Consider the following 25,313-nt stretch of genomic DNA (forward strand, 5'->3'; position numbering starts at 1 on the left):
TCTTAGCTAGCCCGGAATGCAAATGTGCTAATCAGCTTGAATCCAATGCTTTCCTATCCGAAGCACTGAACGGCACACCAAGGGGTGGCCCGGAGAGCGGACAACTTGGCAATTAGGTATAACAGGTAGGTAGGCAGAGGACGGAATAATAAAAGGATGCTGTATGAGGGTGGGGCTGTCACTAAGGAAGGAGATTTACATTGGTGCACATTGTAGGAATGTGTGCGTGTGAGCCATGCGTGCCCAATTAAGAGGTCTTCTACTTACAAACTCATTTCATCTATTGCCAATACGCAGTGCATGCTGGCATGTAATTACAGAGTTCTGGACAATCTAGGTCACTTGTGCCGGGGGTGCAACTAGATCAGCAATCTATAACCATAACACCTAACACAAAGCTGTAGTGGTTATGGTGCATGGGCTGTCCTTTAAAATAAAGAGTTTTACTTACCCACAATACATAAGCTTAATGCATCTCTATAGGGAGTGTTCCGTTTCTTCATGCAGAGCATGAAGATGCTGAACATTTGTCCCACCAACATTGCTGGACTGCAATAGAAAGAGACTCTAGTGACAGTCTGAGTGACAACAACAAGAGGTGTCCTTAGGAAGCAATATAAACACTGTAGGAACAGTTTAATTGCACCAGAACCACTATATTAAGCTGCAGTAGTTATGGTGCTTAGAGTGTAACTCATAATCCAAACAATTTGGAAGATACTTTAATGTTAGAAAAATTATGATGATTTATATTATTTAAAAATATCCTTCACATAAAATATCTGTGAGCTCCTTATACCAGTATCACTCATAATTAAACTCCTAATCACGCAGACACTACATAAACATGGTATTTTTAGGAACCTGTGCTCTTTGTATTCATGCTCCATTTCAATATTTATGTATTTATTTATTTATAAAATATCTTACCAGGATGGATACATTGAGATTGCTCTCGTTTTCAAGTATGTCCTCTTGTAATATAAATGTGTATGGTATATAACACCTTCACTTGCACGCAAAAAACTTCATCAGGATTATAAATAAATATAAACCACCAAAAAACTAAAGAAACTAACTGATCTAAACCTGAACATTTTAGACCTTATCTCCCTCCTGTAGATTATGTCTGGCACTTTTCCCTATAGCAAGAAACATAAGAGGTGACTTATAAATCTCAACTGACTTCAGCTTCTGTCCACCTTGCACACACAAAATGCTGAGTTAACACAACTATAAATTATCACCCAACCGCATCTAATAGGGAATGAGCAGAGGTCTTTGCACTAAACGATTTCAAAGGCAGAAGTAAGGACACAACATTCACATGCAGCCATTTTACTGTCAAAAGCAATGGCACACACTGACCCTTACTCTGTTACATTTTATGGGATTATACAGCACATGTTAATTTATATTTGATATTTAGATTAGAAACGGTTTATTTAATTCTTAAGCGGCTGCATTTAGACCACCATCCTGACATAGCAATTACAGTAACAGTGCAAAATGGAATCTTTGTAACATATTTAAGTAATGAATCCTCTTTCTTTAGCATTGTTTTGCTGGTTTCTTAAAGGGTTACCCCAACCATTTTTTTGCCATCATTTATTTTCTCTCTTTTTTTTTTTATTCATACTGCTCTACATGTTATTATTTCTTTAGGTCTCCCCTGCCCCCAGAAGCTTTAAAACATATAATATAATGAAGCAACACCTTAAATATGGCGGCGGGTGAAGCTTCCAGTGCTGCTCTACACTACCTGTCTGACGACAATTGAGCCGTTGAGAGGTCCAATCAAATTATTCTCAGAGAGTACGAATGTGCTATAAGCCAGCAAGCGAGGGAATCAAGAGGAAAAGGGGGAGGGAGTGAATATTTGGAAAAAAAAAAAAATCTAATTCAGGGTAAAGGGAGTCAGGGAGGACTTGAAGGAGGGAGGGAGTGCAGAAAACGCTGCACATACAGACTCGAATCACCATGACCACTTCTAAAAGAAGAAGTGGTTATTTATGCCCTTTAACCTCTTAAGGACACATGACGTGTGACAAGTCATGATTCCCTTTTATTCCAGAAGTTTGGTCCTTAAGGGGTTAAAGCAGGCTTCCTCAAACTCCAGCCATTCAGATGTTGCTGAACTACAACTCCCATGATTCTATGAATTAAATAGATAGGCTGAGAATCATGTTAATTGTAGTTCAGCAACATCAGGAGGGACGGAATTTGGGGAAGCCTGCTTTAAAGGAACACTATAGGGTCAGGAACCCAAACATGTTACCCTAAACATAGTAAAAATGTTACTTTTATTCAAGCCTGCAGCTGCTGGCTCTGCTCTTGATCTGCCTGCTTGTCTGACATCATCAGAAGTTATTCTCTGAGTCAATAACAATGCTTTCCAATAGGATTGGCTGAGAGTGGCAAGAAGGCAGATCAGGGGCAAAGTCAGCCCTGGCCATACAGTATCTCATAGATGCATCTCTACAAGGATCAGTGTCTGCATGCAGAGGATGGAGACACTGAATGTAAGTTCTGCACACTGTGCAGCACTGCCCCGGGAAGCACCTCTGGTAGCCACATGAGGAGTGGCCAGTGGAGGTGTACCTAGAGGTTGTAATGAAAATACTGCCTTTTCTCTGAAAAGACAGTGTTTACTGCAAAAAGCCTGAAGGGAATGATTCTACTCACCAGAACAAATACAATAAGCTGTAGTTGTTCTGGTGACTAAAGTGTCCCTTTAGGTATAAATAGTAAAAATTAAGAAAGAGGAAAGTCGAGAAAATTGGAAAAATCATGCAAAAGTCAAAGCACACAGTTGGTTAAATAGAAAAGGTTCCTATTTTGTTTTTCCTATTTTCACCTATTTATTTCCTCAGCTACTACCCTGCTTCTTCCATAATTTTATTTTAGCTCACGCATTTGTTGCTTCCAATGTATAGGAATGAACAAAATCAGAAAGAATAATAAAAAGTGGAAGATAGATGGATTATTTTGGCACAATGCAGGGAGGATAACATGGCACCAATGTATGGTGGAGTGGCAGTTTTACACATACGAAACTAGAGAATATACACAAAATTGGTGTAAACGTGAAAGCAAATGTGACAATTTATTATACATAACCTCAAAGAGTACTGTTAAAGAGTTACTCCAAGCCTCAAAACCATTTATGATCTAGCCATGGAGGAGGTACCAACTGTGGTGAGACCGGCAAGGCGTAGGAAGAAAGGTGAGTAAAAACACCTTTCCCAAGCAATCGGAGGGGGCCGGTAACCTAAACAGACACACTCACTGACAGACACAAACACACTCACACACACACACACACACACACACACAAACACATTTTCTCATACTCTCACAAATTATTGCTGTTCTTATATTAATTTAAGTGCATTCAGCCTCCCTATCTTTGGGAGACCTGGAGTGGATCATTTTCCTGTTATCCAGTGTGGTTACTGTAATCTTGAAGCTCTTCTAGCTCTGCTCCTTTGCGTGCAGATTAGAGATGCCGGGCCGAGTGACATCATATTCCGGCTCCCGTCATCACTAAACAGGGCACGAATGAGCAGAGCTCGAACTGCAGGAAGATTACTGCTCCCTCTCCGCCTCCTTTCGCCCTTGGCCAGCCACCTCCATGGTCCCTCAGCAGGATAACTCCACTGAAGGGCTGACAAACACAGCCCTTCAACAACAAGCACCAGGATACAATTTATAGTTGCCATGGTGACCTGGCGCCTGAGATTTGTTGAGCCGTGTCATAACCACTACAGCTAGCTATACAGGTTATAATGTGAGCAGTACACTGTCCCGGTCTCCCGGTAATAGAGCAAACTGTTTAGCAATGTTTTTCACTCTTACCTGGGTCCCCGCCAGGTTTCGAGGCTCCCTGGTCATCACATGACACGCTTTTGGTTTCTGCAAAGTTGCAGAAGAAACATTCTCCATTCAGTTCAACGGATCTCTCTCTGCAAATGACTGAAATTTTGTCACTGAAATTTGCACAGAATTGATATTAGCCAGCCTGGAACACTCCAAGGACACCTCGGCAGAAGAGGGGTTTAATTCCATTTGTGCAGTATATTTTAACCAAACACTGCACATACAGACTCCATGCACCATGACCACTTCAAATATTTTTTCACCTTTTAAAGAAACACTATAGCATTAGTAATACAAACCTGCATTTCTAATCTATAGTGTAATCCCTAGCTTAAAAAAAGGTTCCCCAACCCCATTTGACATAAAAAAATTAAGAAAAAATTTTTTACTTATCTTTTTCTAGTGCCGAGGCTCGTGTGGCGCTATTCACCTTTCTGCCTCCCGTGACATCACCAAGGAGTCTTTACCTCTTCTGTGATGGCCCAATCCAACGCTATTCATAGAGGAGAATTGGGGACCTAATGCAAATGACTGGCGAGTGCCGCACACACATTCAAACTTCCCCATAGAGTCAATGCTTTCCAATGGGGAATTCTGCATCATGTGACCAAATGTCAGAGTATTGTTACTCTACCAGGTCTTTAAAAAAAAAAAAGCAAAGCAGCCCTAATGGCAACATATAATTTAAAACAGTGCAACCAATATCTATTCTAAATTAAGCTAAGTGGATACAAAATGCAAAAGAATCAGGAAAAAAAAAGGAGAGCTTGTTGTTTTGCATTTTGTTTTAATTGCTAGAGAAAGGCAATTTAATTGCATGGTGTTACATTAAAACCAAACATGGCCCCAAAAAATTGAATTACTGGTTTTATGGCATATTTATTATTGTTAGGAGATTTTCTCAAGTGACAGGCCTTTATGAATAGAAACAGCATTAAATAAATCTCTTTAAAATACAAATACGTTCTTCTTTGGAAATGTACCTCCTTTCTTAAACAGATGAGAAGAGACAGTGCGTGTAAATGTTTATAAATGGATAGATATTGCAAGTTACAGAATAGTATGAATGCCAACCGTTACTATGAATCACAGAATGCTTGGCATATATACACGTTTTTCAGTGCTAAAGCAAATAACCTTATTTAGTAATGCCAGTGTTGTCAGCTCCAAATCCATTTCTGCACATATTGCAGATAATTCACATTTCCAGCATTCCCTTTGTCTTTAAGTATTATCTTATATAGATTTTATTCTGTGTTTCACATAGTGGCTTTACATTCCATTCAGTGACCCTACAAGCCCAAATGCAGATTTTTCAAACTGCTGTAAGCTATGGTTTCCTTAACCCATTAATGATACACGACTAGCCAGGGAATTCATAAAATAAATGGATCTGCCAAACACCTTGTCCAGAAGGGGGTTAAATAGTTACCTGCAAACCCAATAAATTATCAACAAGAGAAATATGGTTCTGGAGATTATTTTTTTTTTTTTTACTTTGATGACTTATATTTCGCAAATTTCTTTTGGACACTAGCAAAAGTTTCACTTGGACATAATAATGCTACATAAACAAAGTGATTTGACTCATAAATGGCAGAGTATTGAGCAGTTAGACTGCGAAGCATGATCTATACACCCAAACTGCTTCATTAAGCTCAAGTTGTTTTGGTGACTATAGTGTCCCTTTAAGAAAAGATAGACTACATTGTGGAAACCACAATTTCTAAGTGAGATTACATCCAAACTAGGCAGCTATAATAGACTAAGAGCAAGGGGGCTAGTGGTGGTTATTGTACTTAGAGTGTCCTTTAAGGTCACTGCTCATGTTTTTTTTATTACCGGTATGTTTTTATTATGACATCAAATAATGCTGAAAGAATACATTTTGCTAATTTGAGAATTCCTAAAATCCGCTGCACTATTAAGGAGTAAAAATAAATTGAAGGACAATACCAAATAGCACATTTAGTACATTTATGAATATATAATAATGAATAAGCATGCCTTTAACCAAAATAATAAAATGGCATCTATACATCACACATTGCTACCAAATTCACTATTCAATTATTATTATTATTATTATTATTATAGCAATTTATATAGCGCCAACAGATTCCGTAGCGCTTTACAATATTATGAGAAGGGATTTAACTATAAATAGGGCAATTACAAATAAACTTACAGGAACAATAGGTTGAAGAGGACCCTGCTCGATTGAGCTTACATTCTATAGGAGGTGGGTGTAAAACACATTAGAACAGGAATTTGCAATCAAATAAGGTGGACTGCCCTTTAGGAGAGGGCAAGAGACAGGTATGTGAGGTAAGGGTTAGTCTTGGAGGCCATATGCTTTCCTAAAGAGATGGGTTTTAAGGCACTTCTTAAAAGATGCAAGACTAGGGGAGAGTCTGATGGCGGTAGGCAGGCTATTCCATAGGAAGGGAGCCGCCCGCGAGAAGTCCTGCAAGCGCGAGTTGGCCGTACGAGTGCGGACAACGGACAGGAGGTGGTCACGGGCAGAGCGGAGAGACCGAGAAGGGACATACCTATGGATCTGTGAGGAGATATAAGAGGGGCTAGAGTTGTTCAGTGCTTTATAGGTGTGAATTAGTACCTTGAATTGACTCCTATAGCATACAGAAAGCAATCTATTGCTTGTGTAGAAAGATGAACATTCATTTATGAGAAAGTACTAAATATTTGCACAACTTGCTAAAACTACTAAGCAAACGGAAAACGTAATACAAGTGCTATGCAATACAGAAATCAGTGAGATGTCATTTGGATAATAAAATGTCTTGAAACCTCAATGTTACAGCCTCTATTCCTAACATGGTCAACTAGGTTGCTTACCCTTCAGAGGTTGATTAAATATACAGGGTAATTCCAGTTACTGATTTATAGAGCATATACTTAACATTCTAAACCGCCTTTAGGTAATAGCACAAAATAAAGTATGTTGTTATTATAATCATAGTGTATATGTGGGATATTTCTTCCCTCCCCAACGTACTTCCAAGTCACTTTAATTTAAAAAACACAAGTCTATCTTATAATATTTTATTTTAAAAAGTTTGAGAAACACCATAGCATGTTATCCCATCTCATGGGATAAGTAGTTAAACATTACATTATCTCATATCCTGTCTGGACTAGCAGGAGAGCCTATATTATGTAATACTATCACCTGAATGAAACAGATACTGCTCGCACTATCTGTGCCAACACTATTATCTATAGTTTGCACTTTCATTCAAAAGGTGTGCGTCTTTAAACTGAGAGCTTGTTTGGGCAGGGCCCTCATCACCTACTATTCCCCTATGTCATACATGTTTTGTTATTGTTGTTTGTGCTAAATAATTGTAATTATCTACATCTGCATCTCTCTGAGAGTTATGCATGGTGCAGGCTAAATAACATGAACAAAAACTTACTATAGGAGTTAGTAGCTATAGAAAATAGATAATTTTAGGAGATACAGTTGCATTCAACAATCAAGTGAAAACACATAGTGTACACAACTTTATTTCAAACGTTTTAAGTAAAATATCAAAACATCCCAATTTCAAAATTTCAAAATTGGAAATAGTATAAAATTGTAGAACTTTAGGGATGAGGTAGACAGTAAGCATTCTCATTTTAAAGGATGGAGAAAAGGTAATGTTTACATTACCCCCTAGGGATACCCTGCAGAATTTTCCTCATAGAGATTCACTGATTCAATACATCTCTATGAGAAGGTGCTGATTGGCCACAATAGCATTTGGCCCCGCACCCATCCTGCCTCCTTGCTGATTTCAGTCATTTGGCTGAAAATCGTATATTCTGATTATTTCAACAAGGAGGCAGATCAAAGGGGACTGGCACAGGCAGACCCACACAGCACTGGAATTAAGGTGATTTTTAACCCCTTCTAAGGGAGGGGGGGGAGGCAAGCAACCTAAATGGTGGCTTTAACACTATAGGGTGTAACACTATAGGGTCAGGAACACATATAGTGTTCCTTTAAACAAACCTCTCCAAAAGCAGCATCCCATGCTTGGACATAGTATGGGGAGGCATGCCTGCAAATTCCAGTGATCTACGTCCAATCTCTGGCCTCTTAATACTGATGGTTTTAATTCTTCGGTTTTCCATTTCAAGGGAAGTTTTAGTTTGATAAACTTTTGCTGATGGATTGTTTAATATCATTATTTTATTTAGAAGGGTTTTGAAATTTTGGAAGTAGCTTTTTAAGAAAGAATTTAGTTTTGAATCTGTTGTTCATTACCTTGATAAGTATTAGTTTTTTTGGACTAATGGTAGTGAGTACAGTAGGCTTTTGGACCTCTTTTGAAGTACAGAACCGTGTTGGCACATGAAAAGAAGAGTTTACCACAGGTACCTAAGAAAGTTATGTTTTGTTTTGAAATGAATGGTACACTTATATAGCATTCGTTTCAATACTTCTTTATGAGAAGAATTGTGTGCACAGCCCGGTAATTCTTGTTATGTTCCAAGTCTCCCAACGCTATGCATCGTATTGGCTAGGAGATCTTCATTACTAATGATGATCAGGGAGTGAAGTTTAGCTGTTGGGAATATGTTGTCTTGCTGCTGGATTACATGTAGGTTAACTCCTTAATGGCGGGTGTAAACCTAAAAACAACTTTTAAACACTCCAGCGTTATAAATAGAGATTTCCTCTAAATAAATTTTTTTTTTTTTAAATTTAAAAAAGATATTCATTCTGCTGTTAGATTTTAAAAAAAATTATTTAAAAAATGTATTCTTCCTGTCATTCATCTTTGACATGCATGATTGCTTCTCATATATGTTTTTGGTTCTTGTGCTACTGTCTAATGTAACTTTGATGACAATAGAAATAATGAAATAAAAAAAAATAAAAAATAAAAACATTTTGTAGACACGTAGATTAAACTAAAAAATATATTGTATTTAACACTAACAGTTAACTTTTCTTCAATACCACAAAAGTCAAGAAGGTAAAATATACAACAGCAAAACAAATTATAGAGCATCCTTCATCTTCTCTATTGATAATGATCTAAACCTCCCAACACACTCAGATAGATCAGTACTGATGACTGATGTTAATCTTAAAACAGCGATGGCTAACTTTGGAACACAATGTGTTAGGGAGTTATATTTACCATGATGCTTAGCGGGACACCTTTGGGCTGCAAGTTGTCTGACCAGTGGCACATATTGGTGTTGCCCTCAGAATTATGACAATTCTTGCGGGCTGGGTATGTGGTCTTAGAATGGTTTTAGAATAGTGACCATATATTGTGAAATTTTTAAGACATTTGCTGAATTGTAAGCCAATATTTCTCAAAATGTCCTGTAAAGTAATGTGGGAGCGGGGTTTGATTAAGTCAAAACATATGGTTTTAAACAGAGAGACGTATGCTTTATAAACAAATTCATCTATTTGAAAATGGTTTGTTCTTATAAATGTGTTTTACAAGAGTTGTTCACTAAAGAATGACTTGTCAGGAATACAAAGCAAACTTGAAGAATTTAAAGTTTTAGGGCAAAATAGGCTAACTTAAAAAAAAAAAAAAATATCACCAAATAAAATATGATTTCAAATCAACTATTTTGGACTTCAATTTGAATTACCAGCAATTCACATTTAAGTAAATAATCCTAAATAATGAAAAATATTACAAATATTACTACAGCCAAAGGGGTAAAACTTATCTCGTGTGGCGAATATACATTCCCAGATACGTGTAGCAACAAGTACCGCCACCCTTCAGCAATCGTTTTATGAAATGAGATCAATTAGAAAAATAAAATTGCACAAAATGAGTCACCACAAGCGTTAATGTGACAGATATATAAAAAGTGAAAACACAAGGAGAGAGAGTGTATGTGTCATGGCTCACATAAGCATAAAAATGTCACTCCATAGATTCTCAATAGCCATGTGAAATTTTTTTCATAAACATATTTTAAAACGGTTCTCATGAAAACACCTTATGAGCATACACAAAATGCTGTATAATCTCAGCAGGGCCCACATCACTAATTCTACAGGGCTACATATATCACAAACAGCACAACACTATACAATATATGACCATTCTATAAATCACATCGACTTCAGAGCACACACTTGTGGTTTATTTCTATGTAGACTTTTATGATACACTATGAATTCATTTATATTATAAAACGTATGTAAACATATGTTATCACAGTGCGATAGCAGTATCACCAATATCAAATATTGCAAATATGTGGTGATGGCTCTGCAAACTTATTTATATGCACAAGCCTGGCCTAGCCCACTTTTAATTTAATTCCATAAATGCAGAAACCCTGAGCATGCAGAGTGAGGAGTGACAGGAAGGGTGAGGGCCAGCAGCTCCCCCTCCCCCAGCACCCTCGCTGAGGAAGCAGTGACACCCAGCAGCAGGCTCGTGGATTGGAGCCATGGGACAGGGCAGCCTCTGCAGGGAAGGGAGCGGCTGACACATGGAAATCTCTGCCTGCAGAGAGCAGGCCTAGCCGGCAGGGCACCGGGCCAGCGCTAGCATCAATAGGCTGTACGGTGAAGAAGGGGGTTATGCATTGCAGGGAATGGGGACCAGAGAATTCTTACCTTCTTGTAGAGCTCTGCTGGGTGACAGCAAGACAGGGGACAGCAAGAAGCCGAGCATACAGCCTATGGCAGTGCTGTGAGTGGAGAAGGAGGAGGATGTGCCTGTGTTACAGTGTGTCAGTGAGCCAGGCACAGGGGGTGGAGAGCTGGGGAGGGGAGGAGGGACAAGAAAACTTGTCAACTTTCCTAATCTCTTCATTCTGCACTGCAAACTACAAAGCCATCAGTGTCTGAGGCACAGGGCAGCGTTATAACATTCATAGCTACTGCAGAACCTCGTTTTGTTTTGAACACCCTCACCCTGGAACAGATCATAATATATTATCTGCTATGGTGGGCTATCTTGCCAGGGATCCAGAGTCCGTACCTAAAATTCCCATTGGTGACTCTTTTTTTCGTTTGGAAAGTTAGCAGTATTTAAATGTAATATACATTGGTGACTGTTCCCAGCTTCAGAATAATAAACTTTATTGTGGGCAGTAGCCTGCAGTCTCATGAATAGGATGTTTCTTAATACACTAATGGGAACTACAAAATAACGTGGCGACCATATATGACACTTGCTATATATATAAAAAAATCAAATAAAAATCAATGTCTATATATAATAATATATATGAAGAACTTTTCAACTTGAACGTGAGAAATCAATTTAGTTCAAGGTATACCTGGCAAGGAAAAGATAAGTGGTTCTAAAATCTAAATAGTTTAACCCCTTAAGGACTGGACTTTTTTTGCGATGTTGTACATTTGCGACCAGGCATCTTTTTGACACTTTTGTGGTGTTTGCGTTTAGCTGTAATTTTCCGCTCTCTCATTTACTGTTCCCATACAAATTATATATTGTTTTTTTCAGGACAAAAGGGGCTTTCTTTACATACCATTATTTATATAATCTCATCTAATTTAATTTAAAAAAAATGAAAAAATATGATGAAAAATTGAAAAAAATACACGTTTTTTGAATTTTATGTGAAAAATCTTTTACTCATCTACAAAAGCGAATGAAAAAAACTGCTAAATAGATTCAAAATGTTGTCCTGAGTTCAAAAATACCCAGTGTTTACATGCTTTTTGCTTTTTTTTTGCATGTTATAGGGCTATAAGTACAAGTAGGATATTGCGGTTTCAAAACATACATTTTTAAAATGTATCAATAGTGACATTGTAACACTGTTATCTGTCATAAATTGCTAAATAACACCCCACATGTACATATTTTTTTAAAAGTAGACAACCCAGGGTATTCAATATGGGGTATGTCCAGACTTTTTTAGTAGCCACTTAGTCGCAAACACTGGCCAAAGTTAGCGTTCATATTTGTTTGTGTGTGAAAAAAGTAAAAAACTAAATTGAACGCTAATTTTGGCCAGTGTTTGTGACTAAGTGGTTACTAAAAACGACTGGACTTACCCCATTTGCAATACCTTGGGTTGTCTTCTTTTGCAAATGGTATGCCATCATGGGGGTAATTCTCATTCCTGGGCTACCATATGCTCTCAAAGGCAACGTAACCAACCTGGCCATTTTCAATGTAAAAATATTTGACCTATATATTTGACCCTGTAACTTTCAAAAACGCTATAAAACCTGTACATGGGGGGTCCTGTTCTACTCAGGAGACTTTGCTGAACACAAATATTAGTGTTTCAAAACTGGAAAATGTATCACAACAATTATATCATCAGTAAAAGTGCTGTTTGTGTGTGAAAAATGCAAAAAAAGTCACTTTCACTGACAATATCATCGCTGTGATATGTTTTACTGTTTTGAATCACTAATATTTGTGTTCAGCGAAGTCTCCCGAGTAAAACAGTACCCCCCATGTACATGTTTTAGGGTGTCGTAGAACGTTACAGGGTAAAATACAGTGATATCAAATTAAATTCTCTGGTCTTTCGGCCTGGGTTGGCAGGCAGGTCCCTTAAATTGCAATCAATAAAATAACTTAATTATGTAAAAATATTACCTAAATACGCACGTAGAATTTAAATATATATGCATATTTATATATTTGAAGTCTACGTGTATATTTATATAATTATTTATGTAATTTTGTATATCGACATATGAATAGTTCGCATTCTTTTTATTTATTTAAATATACATAGATATATATACAATTTCATTCTAAGTGTATTTTGATATAAATATATATATATTAATATCAAAATACAGTTAGAATAAAATTTCGTATAGATATATAATTTTTTTTCAATTTTTTATTATTATTTTTATTTTTTTTAATTTAATTTAAATTATTTATTATTCGTATTTTATAATAATATATATATACAATATATATAGTTATTATATATATTATATATATACGTGTGCAAATTAATTATAAGTGTATTTTTATATTAATATATGTACATATTAATATAAAAATACACTTAGCATGACATTATATATATGATATATAGACATATATTATATAGGTATAATATATGTCTATATATCATATATATACACATATATAATAATATATTTTTTTTTATTAACTATAACTTTAAATTTTTTTTTTGATTTTACAGTTGCAGGGAGACTGCCTGTCAGCACAGACAGTCCCCCTGCAGGCAGAGTCTAGGACACCTATTGTGACCATGTGGTCGCCCTGTTGGGCGATCACATGGCCCCAGGGGTCCTAAACCGCCATGGGGAGACTGTCTGGGCTGCAGGCAGTCTCCCCACAACGGGAGCACCGCCGATCGCCGCCGGGGGAACGACGGCGATCGGGTAAGTACATTTTAAATTTAGGACGGTTCAGGACCGTCGTCGGTCGGCAATGCAAAAATGCCGATGACGGTCCTGAACCGTCCTGCGTCGTTAAGGGGTTAAAGGACCACTCTAGTGCCAGGAAAACATACTCGTTTTCCTGGCACTAGAGTGCCCTGAGGGTGCCCCCACCCTCAGGGACCCACTCCCGCCGGGCTCTGGGGGGAGGAAGGGGTTAAACTTACCTCTTTCTCCAGCGCCGGGTGGGGAGCTCTACTCCTCCTCTCCTTCTTCCTTGCGACGTCATCGGCTGAATGGGCATGCGCGGCAGGAGCCGCGCTCGCATTCAGCCGGTCGCATAGGAAAGCATTTACAATGCTTTCCTATGGACGCTTGCGTGCTCTCACTGTGATTTTCCCAGTGAGAAGCACGCAAGCGCCTCTAGCGGCTGTCAGTGAGACAGCCACTAGAGGTTTTGGAGGCTGGATTAACCAGTATAAACATAGCAGTTTCTCTGCTCATTAAGCTGAAGTGGTCTTGGTGCCTAGAGTGGTCCTTTAATCTTTTAAATAGACACTATAATCACCAAAACTACCGCATATACTCGAGTATAAGCCGACCCGAATATAAGCCGAGGCCCCTAATTTTACCCCAAAAAACTGGGAAAACTTATTGACTCGAGTATAAGACTAGGGTGGGAAATCCAGCAGCTACTGGTAAATTTCTAAATAAAATTAGATCCTAAAAAAATTATATTAATTGAATATTTATTTCCAGTGTGTGTATATAATGAATGAAGTGTGTGTGTATGAATGCAGTGTGTGTGTATGAGTGCAGCGTGTGTGTATGAGTGCAGCGTGTGTATGAATGCAGTGTGTGTATGAATGCAGTGTGTGTGTATGAATGCAGTGTGTGTATGAGTGCAGTGTGTGTGTATATGAGTGCAGCGTGTGTATGAGTGCAGTGTGTGTATGAATGCAGTGTGTGTGTATGAGTGCAGTGTGTGTGTATGAATGCAGTGTGTGTATGAATGCAGTGTGTGTATATGAGTGCAGTGTGTGTATGAATGCAGTGTGTGTGTGTGTGTATGAGTGCAGTGTGTATGAATGCAGTGTGTATGAGTGCAGTGTGTGTATGAATGCAGTGTGTGTGTATGAGTGCAGTGTGTATGAATGCAGTGTGTATGAATGCAGTGTGTATGAATGCAGTGTGTATGAGTGCAGTGTGTGTATATGAGTGCAGCGTGTGTGAGTGCAGTGTGTGTGTATGAATGCAGTGTGTGTGTATGAGTGCAGTGTGTATGAATGCAGTGTGTGTGTATGAGTGCAGTGTGTATGAATGCAGTGTGTGTGTGTATGAGTGCAGTGTGTATGAATGCATTGTGTGTGTGTATGAGTGCAGTGTGTGTGTGTATGAGTGCAGTGGGTGCATGAATGCAGTGTGTGTGTGTGTATGAGTGCATTGTGTATGAGTGCAGTGTGTGTGTGTGTATGAGTGCAGTGTGTGTGTGTGTTGCAGAGCCTGGGGAGGGCAATTTTATTATTTTTTTTTTACATTATTTTAATATTTTTTTTCATTATTTTTTTTATTTACTTATTATTTTTTTAATTATTTTCATATTTTTTTATTATTATTTATTATTTGTAATGTTATTTTTTTTTTTTTAATTATTAATTTATTTTTGTTTCGTCCCCCCTCCCTGCTTGCTAGCTGGCCAGGGAGGGGGGCTCCTTCCCTGGTGGTCCAGTGGGGTTGGTAGTTCAGTGGGGGGGCTGTGGGGGCTGCAGAGATGTTACTTACCTTTCCTGCAGCTCCTGTCAGCTCTCTCCTCCTCCGCGCCGTCCGGTCAGCTCCCTCTGTCAGCTCACACTGTAAGAGCCGCGGCTCTCGCGAGATTTACACTGGGAGCTGACCGAGGTGCTGAACGGACGGCGCGGAGGAGGAGAGAGCTGACAGGAGCTGCAGGACAGGTAAGTAAACTCTCTGACAGCCCCAGTCTGTATTATGGCAATGCAAATTGCCATAATACAGACTATTGACTCGAGTATAAGCCGAGTTGGAGTTTTTCAGCAGAAAAAATGTGCTGAAAAACTCGGCTTATACTCGAGTATATACGGTACTCTATTTTAAAGGACCACTATAGTGCCAGGAAAACATACTCGTTTTCCTGGCACTATAGTGCCCTGAAGGTGCCCCCACCCTCAGGGTCCCCCTCCCGCCCGGCTCTGGAAAGGGGAAAAGGCGTAAAACTTACCTTTTTCCAGCCCTGGGCGGGGAGCTCTCTGCCTCCGATCTTCCTCCGTTCCGCCCCGTCGGCTGAATGCGCACTCGCGGCAAGAGCTGCGCGCGCATTCAGCCGGTCGCATAGGAAAGCATTTACAATGCTTTCCTATGGACGCTTGCGTGCTCTCACTGTGAGACAGCCACTAGAGGCTTTGGGGGAAGGCTAAACCCATTTATAAACATAGCAGTTTCTCTGAAACTGGTATGTTTATAAAGAAATGGGTTACCCCTAGCTGGACCTGGCACCCAGACCACTTCATTAAGCTGAAGTGGTCTGGGTGCCTAGAGTGGTCCTTTAACCCCTTAAGGACACATGACATGTGTGACATGTCATGATTCCTTTTTATTCCAAAAGTTTGGTCCTTAAGGGGTTAATGAAGCGGATTAAGTGTATAGATGATGCATCCACAGTCTCACTATTCAATTCACTAACAATTGGAGTTAAATCCCCTTTGTTTCTGTTTATGCAGCACTAGCCACACTTCCCATTGCTGTAACACACGGCCTGCATGAAAATAAAATGCAGGAGACTCCTACAGGGTCTATAAAGCCAGTGGCGTACTAAGGGGGGGGCGGGGGGGGCGGTCCGCCCCGGGTGCCATCAGGCAGGGGGGTGCCACCAGGGCTGGCCAGGCTTGCTATTCTGTGAGCTGTGTGGCTGCACCGGGTGCCGTAGCAGCAGGGCGCCGGGCAGCCGACACAGCTCACACGCAGGGGCTGGAAGCAGGAAACCTGCACGGAGATTTGGGGGCGGAGCTAAAACGGCCGTGGGGGCGGAGCCAAGCCGGATGCGGGGGCGGAGCTAAATGCAGCCTCATACTGCTGCACACAGAGAGAGGGGAAGCAGGAAGGAGTCCCTGCTTCCCCAACTACAGCACAGGAGGGACTGAATCCACTCCTCCTCCAGCCCAATCTTACTGTAAGTGAGAGAGTGTGTGCGGTGTGTAACTGTGATTGTGACTGTCTTTGACTGTGTGTGCTGTGTGTAACTGTGATTGTGACTGTCTTTGACTGTGTGTGCTGTGTGTAACTGTGATTGTGACTGTCTTTGACTGTGTGTGCTGTGTGTAACTGTGATTGTGACTGTCTTTGACTGTGTGTGCTGTGTGTAACTGTGATTGTGACTGTCTGTGTGTGAGTGTGTAACTGTGATTGTGACTGTATTTGACTGTGTGTGCTGTGTGTAACTGTGATTGTGACTGTCTTTGACTGTGTGTGAGTGTGTAAGTGTGATTGTGACTGTCTTTGACTGTGTGTGAGTGTGTAACTGTGATTTGTGACTGTCTTTGACTGTGTGTGAGTGTGTAACTGTGATTTGTGACCGTCTTTGTGTGTGTGTGACTGTCTGTGATTATGTTGTGTGTATGTGTGACTGTCTGCCTGTGTGATTGTCTGCCTCTGATTGTGTGTGTGACTGTCTGTGACTGTGTGTGTGTGTGTGTGCCACTGTGTGTGTGACTGTCTGACTGTGATTTTGTGTGTGTGCGTGCGTGCGTGCGTGAGTGACTGTCTGTGACTGTGTGTGTGTGTGAGTGACTGTCTGTGACTGTCTGTGACTGTGTGTGTGTGTGTGAGTGACTGCCTGTGACTGTGTTGTGTGTATGTGTGACTGTCTGCCTGTGATTGTGGGTGTGACTGTCTGTGAATCTGTGTGTGTATGTGTGACTGTCTGCCTGTGTGATTGCCTGCGTGTTTGACTGTCTGCCTGTAACTGTGTGTGAGTGACTGTGTCTGACGGTCTTCGCCCTGCAGTGAGCCGGCAGCCAGGATATGATGTCATCGCGGCCTCTGCATCATTACAGGGCGTGCGATGGACCTGTGCAGAAAGAGCACAGAGATCCCAGCAGCAACCACTGACCACCAGGGACTGAGGATCCACTCCAGCCCTTCTAGAGCAAGGTAGGGAGGCAGGGTGGACCTCTTAATGATTAAGTGTGTATGTATGTAATATTTGTGTGTGTGTATGTGATTGTGGGTCAGTGATTGTGTTTGTGTAAATCTGTGATTATGTGTGATTGTGTGTATCTCTGCGTATGTGTTTAGTAGATAGCTCCCTTATTTCCTGTCCTTAAATATTGCAATCCCACATAAGGATAACAAATAAGGGATTTATCTGCTAAACAACTGAAAATAAGAAAAGGGCATTTTTTTATCCTTTATCTGTTTAGTAGATCATTCCCTGAATTGGTGCCCGTATGTGAGATTTCCATATTTAAAGATACTAAATGCGGGTGCAGTTTAGCAGATAGCACCTTATTTGGTGTCCTTAAATATGGCAATCCCACAAAGGATAGCAAATAGGAGTTATCTGCTAAACAAAGATTGAAATTAAGAGTTGTCAGCCAGCCCACAACAAGAAATCTGGGTGGCTAATGTGAATAATATGCAAATGTGTAGTCAGATGCCAGCATGCAGAACACAGCATGCTGGCATCAGACAGCCAATGGCAGCATATTACCCCATCCCCTAGTGAGAAGTTGTACTGCTCCCCCTCCCCCTCCTGTTTTGACTGTGGTATCTTATGTGCCCCCCCCCATATATATTGTTCCTAGAGTCGCCACGATGTCTGCATGTGTGTCAATGTGTATCTGTGTGTGACTGTGTTTGTGTGTATATGTATCTGCATGTGTGTATGTCCGTATATGTGTATATGTGCAGACATCTAACAATCTCGCCAACACTACACACAAATACACTCATGCATTTCAACGTCAAAACTACATACACACCCCACCATTATATATAACCATACCACTGCATTCAAATACCACACAACACACAAATGCATGCTTGCATTCAAACGCCAACACTACATACAAACACACCGCTACATTCACTCACATATACTCCATACAAAAACATGCATACATTCAAACACACAAACACTGCTTAGTGCTAAATACATAAAAAAAATTGGTTGTTTTTATATTTAAATTTGGGGGGGGGCAGGGGGGTGCCAAAAATAGGACCCGCCCCGGGTGCCAAATGCTCTAGGTACGCCCCTGTATAAAGCTATCAACAATACAGTAGATACGAAATTATAAATTGAACAGAATTTGCAAAAAAGTTAGTGTAAACATTATATGACTTTCAGGAAGTGTTAACCCCTTCAGGACGGAGTCAATAGTGCACGTTCTGATCAAAACAAAACGTAAACAAAAACTAGAATTTGCGCTATATGTCTGTTCACCCATAGTTCCCCTCTTTCAAATTATATGCACCCACACTTATTATATATCATTTTGTTCAGGAGAAACAGGGCTTTAATTTATCATTAACTATTCATATATGGAACATAATTCATTATGAATAAAATTTTAAAAAAGAGAATGTGAGAAAATAAGAATTTATTTAAAATGTACATTTCCGTCTGACATTTTAACTGTGAATGTCATAATACTGTTTTTACTGCAAAAAAATGCACATATTTGTAATCAGCGATGTGTCACGAGTACAACAGTACCCCCCATTAACAGGTTTTATGTTGTTTTGGAAAGTTACAGGGTCGAATATAGAACATTCCATTTTCAAATTGAAATTTTCCAGATTAGTAATGTTACCTTTGAGATGGTGTGGTAGCCAGGAATGAGAATTACCCCCATAATGGCATAGCATTTGAAAACGTAGACAAGCCAAGGTATTGAAAGTGGGGTATGTTTAGTCTTTTTTAGTAGCCACTTAGTCACAAACACTGGCCAAAGTTAGCGTTCATATTTGTTTTTGTGTGAAAAAAGCAAAAAACAAATATTTGGCCACTGTTTGTGACTAAGTGGCTACTAAGAAAGACTGGACATACCCCACTTGCAATACCTCAGGTTGTCTACTTTTGCAAATGGTATGCCATCATGGGGGTAATTCTCATTCCTGGGCTACCATACGCTCTCAAAGGCAACATAACCAATCTGGCAAATTTCAATGTGAAAAAAATTAAATGCAAGCCTTATATGTGACTCTAACTTTCCAAAACACCATAAAACCTGTACATGGGGGGTACTGTTATTCTCGGAAGACTTCACTAAACACAAATATTAGTGTTTTAAAACAGTAAAACATATTACAACAATAATATAGACCATAAAAGTGCTGTTCGCTTGTAAAAAATGCAAACAAATTCACCTTTACTTAAAATATCATCGTTGTAATACAATTTACCAGTTTGAAACACTAATATTTGAGTTCAGAGAAGTCTCCTGAGTAAAACAGTACCCCCTATGTACAGGTTTTATGGTGTCTTGGAGAGTTAAAGGGTCAAATATAGTGCTTGCGAATTAAATTCTCTGCACTTTCTCCCTGTGTTGTCAGGCATGTCAATCAAATTTTAATTAATCAAATCACATAATTACGTTAAACGATTATTTAAATATACACGTAGAATTTTAATATATATGCATTTATAGGTATTTAAATTCTACGTGTATACTAATGTAATCTTTTATGTAATTATATGTATTTATCTATATATATATTTGCGGTTATTTGTATTTTATATATAAATAGATATATATAGAATGTCATTCTAAGTGTATTTTGTTACCGATATATATATATATTAATAACAAAATACAGTTAGAATGAAATTACATATGCATATATAATTTATATTACATTTTGTTTCAATATTTTATTTATTTATTTTATTATTTTATTTATTATTTTAATTATACGTATTTATATATAATATATATATGTACATCTATTATATATATAATATATATATACATATTATATGTAACGTCATTCTAAGTGTATTTTAATATTAATATATATACTTATATTAATATTAAAATACACTTTGTATGACGTTACATATATATAATATGTATATATATTATATATATTATATATACATATTATATATATAAAAATATTTTAAATTTATTTTTACACATGTTTAATATATTTTTTTTTTACTTTCCCACCAGCAGGGGGACTGTCTGATATTTCAAACAGTCCCCCTGCTGGCAGATCCATAGCCAGCTATAGGGGGCCATGTAATCGCTCTTTGAGAGCGATCACATGGTCCCCGGGGGCCTCATTTGCCGGAGGGGGGCTGCCTGGGCTGTCAGGCAGCCCCCCAGAAGAGGATCGCGGCGGAGGTGAGTACACCTCTCCAACAGGGGCTCAAAGCCGTTACGACGTACCATGCCGCCGCAACGGCTTTAAAGCCCATTTAATGCGGGACGGCATGGTACGTCGTAACGACGTTAAGGGGTTAAGAAATGCTGTGTAAGTCACATGCAGGGAGGTGTGACTAGAGCTGCATGCATAAACAAAGTTATTTAACTCCTAAATGGCAGAGAAATGAGCAGTGAGACTGAAAGGGAATGATCTATACACTAAAACTGCTTCATTAAGTTAAAGTGTTTTGGCAACTATAATGTCCATTTACATACATTACATAGCTGAAAAGAGACTTGAGTCCATCAAGTTCAGCCTTCCTCACATATGTTTTTGCTGTTGATCCAAAAGAAGGCAAAAATACGCAGTCTGAAGTGCTTCCAATTTCGCAACAAACTAGGAAAAAATTCCTTCTTGACACCAAAATGGCAGTCAGATATCTAATAGAAACATAGAATGTGACGGCAGATAAGACCCATTTGGCCCATCTAGTCTGCCCAATTTTCTAAATACTTTCATTAGTCCCTGGTTTTTGGAAGTATTTATCCAATTGCTGTTTAACCCCTTAAGGACCAAACTTCTGGAATAAAAGGGAATCATGACATGTCACACATGTCATGTGTCCTTAAGGGGTTAAACATCTGTATGGACTCTGATAAAACCACCTCTACAGGCAGAGAATTCCATATCCTTATAGTTATTACTGTAAAAAAAAAGAAACCTTTCCTTTGTCTTATATTAAATCCCCTTTCTTCCAGCCTAAATGTGTGACCTTGAGTCCTATATATAGCCCTGTTTATGAATAGATTTCCAGATAATGGTTTGTACTGGCCCTGAATATATTTGTATAATGTTATCATATCCCCTCTCAGGCGCCGTTTTTCCAAACTAAAGAGATTTCAATTTTTTAACCTTTCTTCGTAACTAAAGTGCTCCATTCCTTTTATCAATTTTGTAGCTCGTCTCTGCACTTTTTCTAGTGCCATGATATCCTTTAGAACAAGTGCCCAAAATTGCACAGCATATTCAAGGTGTGGTCTTACCAGCGATTTATAAAGAGGCAAAATTATATTTTAATCCCTAGAATTTATACATGACAAAACCTTACTGGCCTTGGCAACTGCAGATTGACATTGCATATTGTTGCCTAATTTGTTATCTTTAACAATTCCCAAATCCTTCTCATGTGTGGTTATCCCTAATTCACTACCATTTAGGGTGTAAATTGCTTGTGCATACTTGACCCCGAAGTGCATATCTTTGCATTTCTCTACATTGAATTTCATCTGCCATTTTAGTGCCCAGTCCCCCAATCTATCTAAATCCCTTTGCTGCAAAGCAATATCCTGCTCACATTTTATTACTTTACAAAGTTTTGTGTCATCTGCAAACACTAAAACATGGATTTCAATGCCTGTTGCAAGATCATTTATAAATATGTTAAATAGAAGCGGTCCCAAAACAGAACCCTGAGGGACACCACTTACCACTTTTGTCCAGCTTGAAAATTTGCCATTAATGACAACTCGTTGTACTCTATCCTTAAGCCAATGTTCTACCCAAGAACAAGAATATTAATCTAGACCAATTTCTTTTAGTTTGAAGACTAACCTATTGTGAGGAACCGTATCAAATGCCTTGGCAAAATCCAAGTAGATCACATCCACTGCAACACCCTGATCTATTATTCTACTTATTTCTTTGTAGAAAGCAGTCAGGTTAGTTTGGCATGACCTATGTTTCATAAATCTATGCTGATTATTGCTAATAACAAAGTTCTCCTCAATGAATTCCTGAATATTATCCCTTAATAGCCCTTCAAAAATGTTCCCAGTCACAGAAGTTAAGCTCACAGGTGTATAATTTCCAGGAAAGGATTTTGAACCCTTTCTAAATATAGGAACAACATCTGCCTACCTCCAATCCTCAATACCTGAAACAAAAGAATCTTGAAAGATTAAAGGAGCACTATAGGGTCAGTGTAGCAGTACTTACCCTCTCGAGGGGCCGGCAGGGGTCCTCTCTTCTCACCGCGCGCGGTCCTGCTCCTGCACGAGCCGCACGCGGCTCATCCGACGGAGAGATCAGGAAGGCGGGCAGCGACCGCAAGAAGCGGTCACGTGTCCCGTCTAACTCTAAGAGCGCGCCGCGTGTCTCGGGCGCGCTCTTAAAGGGACAGTGGGAGACGAAATTTTAAACAGTCTCCCATTGGCCCCTGTCATGCCACATTCCCCATACACTCACGTTTTGGGGGCGTGGATATGACAGGGGCCAATCAAAGTGAACACTAGGGTATTTATACTCACCTGTTACCTTAGTACCTTGCCCTATTGTGGTTTCTGTTCAGTTCCCTTTAGTGCTTGTAACGTTCAGTTGTTTTTTTGGTGCTTGACCTTGGCTTTGTTCCTGACTCCGTTTTCTCTTTATCCTTGCTTGTCTATCCGCCGGTTTGCTCTCCTGTGTACCAGTCCCTGGCTTGTTCTACTTTACGCTGTCTCTCTGTTCCTTTGACCTCGGCTTGTTCTGGACTCTGTCTTTTCTTGTACTCGTCTAGTCCGGCCATTCTAAGGTCCGGTAAGACGTATCTGTCTCTTGCCTCTAGACTATCTGGACTATTCTTGCGTGTTGGGGTATATTACCGTGACAGTCAGGAACACAAACATGTATTCCTGACCCTATAGGGTTAAAGCCACCATCTAGCCCCCCTGAGCCCCTCATGCCTCCCTAAATATAGTAAAATATTACTTGTATTCAAGCTTGAAGCTGCAGGCTTTGTCCCTGTTTCCTTTTGGCCTGCCCACTTTCTGCTGACATCAGCAGAAGTGATAGCCTGATCCAATCACAATGCTTCCCCATAGGATTGGCTGAGACTGTCAAAGAGGCAGATCAGGGGAAGAGCCAGCACAATTCAAACACAGCCCTGGCCAAACAGCATCTCCTCGTAGAGATGAATTGAATCAATGCACCTCTATGAGGAAAGTTCAGTGTCTGCATGCAGAGGGAGGAGATACTGAATGTTTGGATGCATTTTAGGAGTGGCCAGTGAAGTTATCACTAGGCTGTAATGTATACACTGCATTTTCTCTGAAAAGACAGTGTTTACAGCAAAAAGCCTGAAGGTAATGATTCTATTCACCAGAACAAATTCAATAAACTGACTATAGTGTCACTTTAAATACAGAGGTTCACTTATTTCCACACTTAGCTCCTTAAGTACTCGTGGGTGAATGAAGCTGCTAGTAAATCTTTAACATTAATTTTAAGTATTTCTATAATGCATAGTGCATACTACAATAATGCAATATTTGTGTCTATCTGCATAGCTGCTTCATACTGAGAGTATGTAATTTGGAATAAAGCTGCATTAGTAATGTATAGTTGTATTTAGAGAATCGACCGATTATCGGCAAATATCGTTATTGGCCGCATTAGGGCGCACTGGCACGGGGGGCGCAAGATTAGAGTGACCAGCGGGAGGAAGTGCACAGCGCTCCCTCCTGCAAGTCACTCAGTGTAGCGTGGCCAAGTGGAGCGGACTGCGGTACAGGAGCTTCTGATTCCTATACCCGGCCGGACTGACAGGAAGTGCTCACTGAGAGAGCAATTATTGTCAGTCCGGCTGGTTACATGAAACTGAAGCTCCCATACCGCGGTGCACTCCGCTCTGCCATGCTAAAAAAAAAAGGTAGGAGGCACTAAAGGATAGAGAAGGGAAGAGAAAGACAATGGGGGGACACTAAAGGACAGGGAGGGAAGAGAAACACTAAGATGGGAACTCTAAAGGACAGGGAGGGGAGTGAAACTCTTAGAGGGGGAGAGGAACACTAAGGAACAGTGAGTGGAGAGGTGTCACGGCTTACCTGGGTTGGGAGTCCGGCAGGCAGAGAAGTATGCTCACCCTTGCAAGAAAACACAGGCCAAGGTGGTCAGGCAAGAATTCACCTGACCTGTGAGTCGGTGCACGGGGGCTGTGCAAGGTAAATCCAAATCGCGGTACAGGAACAAATAAACCAGGAGAATAGTCATGATACACACATTGGCACATACACACACTGACAGATACACTGGCACATACACACACAGGCAGATACACACCTGACATATACACTGGCACATACACATACAGATACACATTGACACACAGATACACAAATTGACACATACACACACACACAGATACACTGACACACAGATATACACACACAGATACACCCACTGGCACAATGATACACACATTGGCACATGCACACACACTGACAGATGACATATAGACACAGGCACACACACAACTACATTCCAGATCCACGTTTTATCCTCAGTATGTTAAAAATGATTCTATCAAGACATTTGAGAGAATGGTAGAAAAAGATTTTAGAACCAAGTTAACCAACAAAATTACAAGGGATAATCTGAATAAAAAAGAAAGGAAGTCGTTAAAAGAACTCATGGATTCAGAGGACATCACTATCAAGCCAGCGGACAAGGGAGGTGGGGTAGTTGTCCTTGATACTAAAGACTACATTGAAGAGAATCTAAGATTACTAGGAGACACTTGCACCTATCAGATATTAGAAAAGGACCCAACTTCACAATTTATGGAAAGATTGAGAAGACTACTAGAATATGGTAAAGAAAGGGGAATTATAAATGAAAGAGAATTTAAATATATGGATGTGAGATTCCCAAGGGTACCGGT

General features: G+C 39.6%; 1 protein-coding gene across 10 annotated transcripts in view; it reads right to left on the reverse strand.

Moving 5' to 3' along the window:
* MBNL2 (muscleblind like splicing regulator 2) overlaps positions 1-10,613 on the reverse strand; it is a 141,271-nt gene extending 130,658 nt beyond the window's left edge. For all 10 annotated transcript variants that reach the window (XM_063425717.1, XM_063425712.1, XM_063425706.1 and 7 more), the window contains exon 1: positions 10,499-10,613. The gene's annotated coding sequence lies outside the window, so the exon portion shown is untranslated. The remainder of the gene's footprint in view (positions 1-10,498) is intronic.
* Positions 10,614-25,313: the final 14,700 nt, after the last annotated feature.

The sequence above is a fragment of the Pelobates fuscus genome, chromosome 1, assembly GCF_036172605.1.
Source record: "Pelobates fuscus isolate aPelFus1 chromosome 1, aPelFus1.pri, whole genome shotgun sequence".
NCBI lineage: Eukaryota > Metazoa > Chordata > Amphibia > Anura > Pelobatidae > Pelobates > Pelobates fuscus.